Below are 6,811 nucleotides of genomic sequence, written 5' to 3'. Positions count from 1 at the left end.
TTTTAATTATGACTGATCACCATCCTTGGTGAAGTAATGTTGGAAATGACAGGATCACTGTTCACTGGCTTGGATTCTTCTGTCTGTCTGATGTTGTTTTCATTTCAGATTTTTTTTATATAATTTTGTATTTAGTTGCCATTCTTAAGTGAAACCTGCTGCCAGTTTACAGACTTTTGGGCATGTACATGTGACATATAAGTAGCATTGAAGCAAATCTAATGTAAAAGGAAAGAAATGAAAATAACATTGTATCAACCAACACTTTATTTCCTAAAGTGTACTGGAAACATCAGTACTGTTCTTATTAAGTGCAAAACAGCTTAGGCAAGTAATCGTGTCCATTGTATGACTGCAACTCATATCCATCAGTTACAGAATATAATGAGCAGTCTGAAACCACGTATCACCAACACAGCTGGAAATTCCCTCCTAAACTGAATCTCTTGATCCTGATAATGTTCTGATAATTTCTTGAGAACTTGAAGGCCATATTAAACATTTATTTTCTTATTTTTCTTTTGATATTAGTGAATATATGGCACAAAACGTCCAGTTTTTCGCTATAATCACTTCTAAACCTCTGGTAAAGATTTCATGCGCATAAAATCAGTAACATTTTCCTTAATCCTGTGAACAAACTGACAAATTAACCAAGCACAGCCTCCTTAGTGGAGGTAGCTACAGGATGTACCCCCGGTTAATTAAAGCTCTGTTCGTGTAGGATTATTTGCTGTAACCTGTGAAGTCGGAAACCTTAGAAAATTTGTTATGTACCAAGAAACAGAAACAAACATAGTTTAATTTGTTTGCGTAGAAATTAACCCGTGAGTGACATGGCGTGATTTTTTGTTCTTTTATTTTTGTTGAAATGTAGGAATCCTTTATTTGCCAAAATCTGGTTCAACGTCAGCAGTTAAAAATAATCTTAACTCAAGTTATGTGTGTGTTGCTTTATTGGCTTTATTAGATAAGTGCAGTGAAGAGTGACAGGAAAGTGGAGGGAGAGAAAGAGGTCGGATTCAAACCTGGGCTGGCCGCTCCCAGCAACACAGTGTATGGTCACCTATACCAAAAAAAAAGAAAAACATCAGTAAATGTTAAAAACAACTATTTTGTCTCTTCTTTATTTCACATTTTTATGTCACATTTGATTATGTTGTGCAGACCTTCAGTCAGAGTGCATGCATCCTCCCAGCTCTCCTCCACTGACATAAATGCAGCTGACTGGGGTGTGATGAATGGAAGCTAACTGTCATGTAACATGAAGGATATTCACTCTTATTTAACCGACAGCATGTAGCCTAATGTTTACGTACTCTGTGTTTTGTATCTCCTACAGTGGGAAATTGTCACGTCAGTCAGTTCTGTGATGTTTTCCTATAAATGTGCATATTTCTTTACAAATTTATTTTGAATGTATAAATGTGTTTAGTTCTTGTTTCTCTCATTTCTTCTGCACTCCCATAGAGCTGGATAAATGAACCATTTAACACAAATTGTCTCTTAATCAGTGAAATTATGTAAAGTGAAAAACACCCATGACTGTATTTACTGTTTGATTTTCTTTAAAGTGCTTTAACTCTCTTTACCCTCCATCAGATGCCTTTAGGATGAATAGTTGGCGTTGTTTAAGTCTCAAATTAGAAAACGCATTATTTTTTTATTTTTATTATTGTTATTCTCTGTTCATTTTAAGTGTTGGTGAACATTTGGTTCTGAGTTGTGTCAGGACCTCTGCATACTTACTTGCAAGTCTCTTTTTTTCATTTTTAGACTGTTAAGACTGAAAAGTCTTTAAAACATGAATTTTACTTTAGTTTTATATCTGTCTTTGTCACTAACCACTGCAGATTTCTTTTGATGGTGTTTGTACGTAAGAGGGAAATAATTATAAGACTTAAGTCGGTAGTTTCTAATCTTTGTGGGTTGTGATCTCATGAAGTGAAGCCAGCATCTACCTTCATGAGAGATTGCGTTTTCTTTGTGGTCACTTTATTAGGTACACCTGTCCAATCTTAATTTGATTCAGTTCAACTCTCTGAATGTAAAGCCTACTTTCTGTCTAAAATATTGAGGGTTTGCTTAATATATGAATTCTTTTGTATTGTAATATGATGGACGAGAACATTTTTATCATGATGAGCTCTATAATAAACACAATCGCACATTTCTGATATTCTTCAACATAATCTACACATGAAAGTAGATTTTTTTAGAGCCGAAATAATTTACAAGATAACTGATACTGACAGCTGCTGGAGCCAAAACAGTAAAACACCTGTGACAAAATAGCTTGAATGAATTAATTTAGCTCAACAAAATAGCCCAATTAAAGAGAAAACAAATGAGCTCAATTTAGCTCAACAGGTAAAATTATTAATATTTCTCCTTCTTTTGGGTGTTCACTTTCGGGGGTTACCACAGCACATCATCCTCCACATTCTTAGCCTCTAGTTCAGGGGTAGGGAGAGAGCCGGTGTCCTGCAGGTTTTAGATCTCACCCTGGGTCACCACACCTGAATCTGAAAATGATTAGTTCATTACCAGGCCTCTGGAGAACTTCAAGACATGTTGAGGAGCTCATTTAGCCATTTAATCAGCAGTGTTGGATCAAGGACAAATTTAAAACCTGCAGGACACCGGCTCTTGAGGCCTGGAGTTCCTTACCCCTGCTTTAGGGTCACACCAACAATCTCCCTGTCCATCCATAAAACTTCTCTGGGTTTTTCTTTTTCCACTTACCTTTCAGCTCCATCATCATCATCCTTTCTCCACGGTCCCTGCTCTACATGTCCAAACCCTCTCAGCATTACCTTTCTAACTTTGTCTCCAAACCTCTTAACCTTTGATGTACTCATTTCTAGTTCTGTCAATCCCCTAAATACAATAAAAGAACAACAATACAGTAGAAAGCTGAAAAGAATTCAGTTAAATAGATCACATTCAGTAACTCAAAATAAAATAAAAGTGACTTCCTAAATGTAGCAAAAAGTGTATACGTACAGCTCGTTTATGATGCTGAAAAGGGTCATTTGGGGTATTTCATTCAAAACTTTCTAGTAACGCCTTACAAAAGCTTATTACTCCTAAGACACTTCTGAGTCACCATGACCTACTGTACTGTAATGCTACTCTGCTACAGGTGCTGCAAACAGTGCTGATAGTGGAGAGGAAACAACTCCTAAACTTACTAAACTCTAAATGACTCTGAACACCTTTATCTGCTTTATGTTAAAAAAAAAAAGTTCTGATATAAAATCATATCAGACAGCAAACCGTATACGTCAGTGTATGTGTTACAGGTTAATACAGGGCAGTAACGTCATTGAACTGGTACATTCATCAGGGTTTACAGAGCTGTTGTTTTGCATTGCTAAAGATTGCACAAAGTTACCTTATCAGTTAAGGTGAGGTGTTGATGCTGTGGTTTCTTCAGAGACCTAAAAGTGTGGCTTACAAAATATTAAGCAAAGATTAGAAGGACTGTGTAAAAAATTAGACAATTTATGTTTTATTATTTCTCCCCCCTTTTTTATGGCAGTCATATTTATAATAAACTTTGTTCTCACCCTGCATGCACTTTGGCATGTTTCACAGCACAAATGAAAGCAGACTTGCATCAGCCTTTTCTATTTGACTAAACATTTGACCTATTTAATAACTGAAGCTCTGCATTTTATGGGATAACACTTCTTCCTGCTGTCTTCCTGTCCTTATATTGTAGACCAGCATCTGTTAATGCTGGAGCACAACTCTGACATCTAGTGTGAGTTTTTATTCTAATTGTTTCTGTTCCATTCAACTGGAAAGAAGTAGTGAGAGGCGCTCAAGATTTCCATTTGATATTAGTAATGTAAACATGATTTGATCTCAACCTCCTGTTAAGTGATTGATTTCTAAGAGGTTTCAGTTCAATGGTCATACTAGAAGTAATGCTGGGAGCAGAAGTAGTTTATTGTTGTTGAAGTGTTTTTAATGAACTGACAAATGATAATGATGAAAACTGATATCTTGTGCAACTTTTAACCCTCTTCAAAAAAAAAACACAACAGTTCGATATCCTGTATTGTCCAGGCCAGATTTAAATAAAGGTTCAGTCCGTTAGTAGCCATATAACATCTGTAAACAGACCAAGTGACTGATTTTTTTAATTTTATGAGACATGATTTTTATTCAAGTGACAACATTTATTCAACAATTAACACCACATTGTTTTTTTTATTAGAAGTTATGTGCTGCTGTTGCATAGTACTGGCAGTGTTATAAGAACAGATAATAAAGATTTATTCATGCTCATTCTGTGTCTTAATAATACTGAGTGGAGGCTGGCATAAAGAGTGATAGGTAAAGGATTAACCCCACTGCATTCCCCAGTAGAAATGCCTGTCTTAATTCATATCTTTTAAATCATGGCTCTTCTTTCTTGACTGCAGCAGTGGTATTCACATCTCAAATCATCTCATATTATTGCTCCATCGTTGAAACTTTAACCCGACAAATTTGGGGTTGGCTCTTCCTTGACATCTTATTTGAACTGTGGCTGTGCATCAGGCAGGTTTGAGGAGTCCCAGTCAACAGATATACAGGTCCATTTTCTTTACTAAATGTACCTGTTGTTTACATGTTTGAAATAAATTAACAAACAACAAAGTTAATGTCATTAACCAATTAGGACCAGAATAAAACACAGTGGACCTCTAGACGTCATTGTCTCCAAGGCCAAAACAACAACAAAAAAAAAAACAACTGAGGCCACACTGTCTATACAAAAAACAAAAACTACAACTACAATGGCTGAGCTCCCCGTCTGACCACAAAACAGGGGAAAAACCGCTGAAACAAAAATGGCAGAGAGCCCTGGATTCCACTGTGGATCACTACAGTCATCATTGTAAAAGCACACCTTTACTCACAAGTGCATAGCGACTGTCCCCTGCCCAAATCACTGCATCTCAAAGCCCAGAGAATCTTGAAAGAAAAAAAAGAAAAAAGGGCGTGGCATTTTGAGATGGCAGTCTTTATGCAGTGGCTGACGAGCTGCAACACATCTCAGTTGTGCTTATGAGGCAGACCTGGAACACAGGAGGAGGAGAAAGAGCTCTCTCACACAGGGAGAGCTCCTAGAGGTCAGCGACCATAACGCATACAGGAAAAACAAATATCCATCATGGACAGCCTGCTGTGCTCTCTCCCCTCTCATCTGCCCAGTCAGATTTTGACCCTTCACCAGTACGTGGCAGTATTGAACGGAAATTCGGTTAATTTATTGCTTGGCAGAGGCCATGATAGTATCTCAGTGTGTTACCTCTAACTGTGCACAGAATATAATAAAATAAAAACAACTTGTGAATTTTACTTTTTTTTCAAATTTCCCCACAGGGATCAATAAAGTATACATTATTATATGTTGCTTACTGAGGTTATACCTCATTATGTCAGTAGATGCAGCTGTTCAAGCCCATACACAGCTCAGACATACATGTGAATACAGGTTCAGCAATATGAGGTGCCGTAAGGGACATTATTACTGAAACGCTCTCACGTACTCCACTGAAACCCGAGGCAGTGGAGTGAGGCATTTCAGCTGAACAGGAAGTTGTTTCCTGACAAGGAAACTGATGGAAAAGTGGTACATTTCAAACCACTACAAGCTGCTAGTGTAGTGGTTCCATATACCTGCTAGTATATGGAACGCCAGGACTGCCATAATGAATTAATTAAATACACCAACCTTTTTTTGCACCACGGACCATTCATTTATGGCCGACAATATTTTCACAGACCGGCCTTTAAGGTGTCGCGGATGAATACAAAATAAAACCAGTACCGGTACCAAAAAAAGAAGATTTATTCATAACACACGTGAAAAGACCCAGGAAACAGTTAATAAACGATAAAATAACGATAAAAAATGATAAAAACCTTGAAAACCATAAATTTCAAACTCAAGCCTCAACTCTTGTGGCCCGGTACGACTCACAGACCGGTACTGGTCCAGGACCTGGGGGTTGGGGATGGCTGTGCTTGTAGCCTAAGTGAAGCAGCCGCATTACTTAACAATATTTTAGCTTCCTTGAATCAAGGAATGGATTCAAGGTGCAACAGGGAATTCGGCAAGTATGTCTTGTTTCCCCTAAGCTTTTTATATTGGCAACTCAGTTGTTAACACTATTAATCAAAAATTCTAACGACATACAAGGAATATCAATTTTTAATAAAGACTTCAAAATAAGTCATGTATAGCAATGATAATCCATTTTTTTTTGAAAGATAAAATGTATATAACAAATTTTGTGAACTGGTCCCACTGCCTCTGCTTCATTTGATTAAAATTTTTATGATATACAATAATTTCTCATCAGTGCTCCCAAATTTATTGCTAGGGCAATGTCAGCTGTTTGATAAAAATGCAATAAGAAATTTGTTAGTAGTTTCTTCAAAGACAAAATATTTCATAGTTACAACAGAATGGTTACATGGCATGGTTCTAATTTAGTTATTTCATATACACTGGATAAAGCATACTAAAAATTTATGAAATAGCCTATTCTACCTAAAGTTAAAGAAACACACTTTAAACAAAACTAATACTGTGGCAGAATTTCTAAAAAAAGAGATTTGGCTTTGAGGTGGATCAGTGTTCTTTTTGTACTGATGAAAATGAAACCCTAGAACATCTTTTTTTTCTATGCCCTATCACACAATGTATTTGGTGCAACTTAAAAAATTGGATTTCCCTAAATATTAATGATGTGCCACTGTTTGAATTACATCATAATTTTTTTTATATGGATCATCTAGCATTGGA

Source organism: Haplochromis burtoni, unplaced genomic scaffold, assembly GCF_018398535.1.
Source record: "Haplochromis burtoni strain Fernald_Lab_line unplaced genomic scaffold, NCSU_Asbu1 Contig_659, whole genome shotgun sequence".
Classification (NCBI taxonomy): Eukaryota; Metazoa; Chordata; class Actinopteri; order Cichliformes; family Cichlidae; genus Haplochromis; species Haplochromis burtoni.
The sequence above is the reverse complement of the archived record's forward strand: the minus strand, read 5'-3'. Positions refer to the sequence as shown.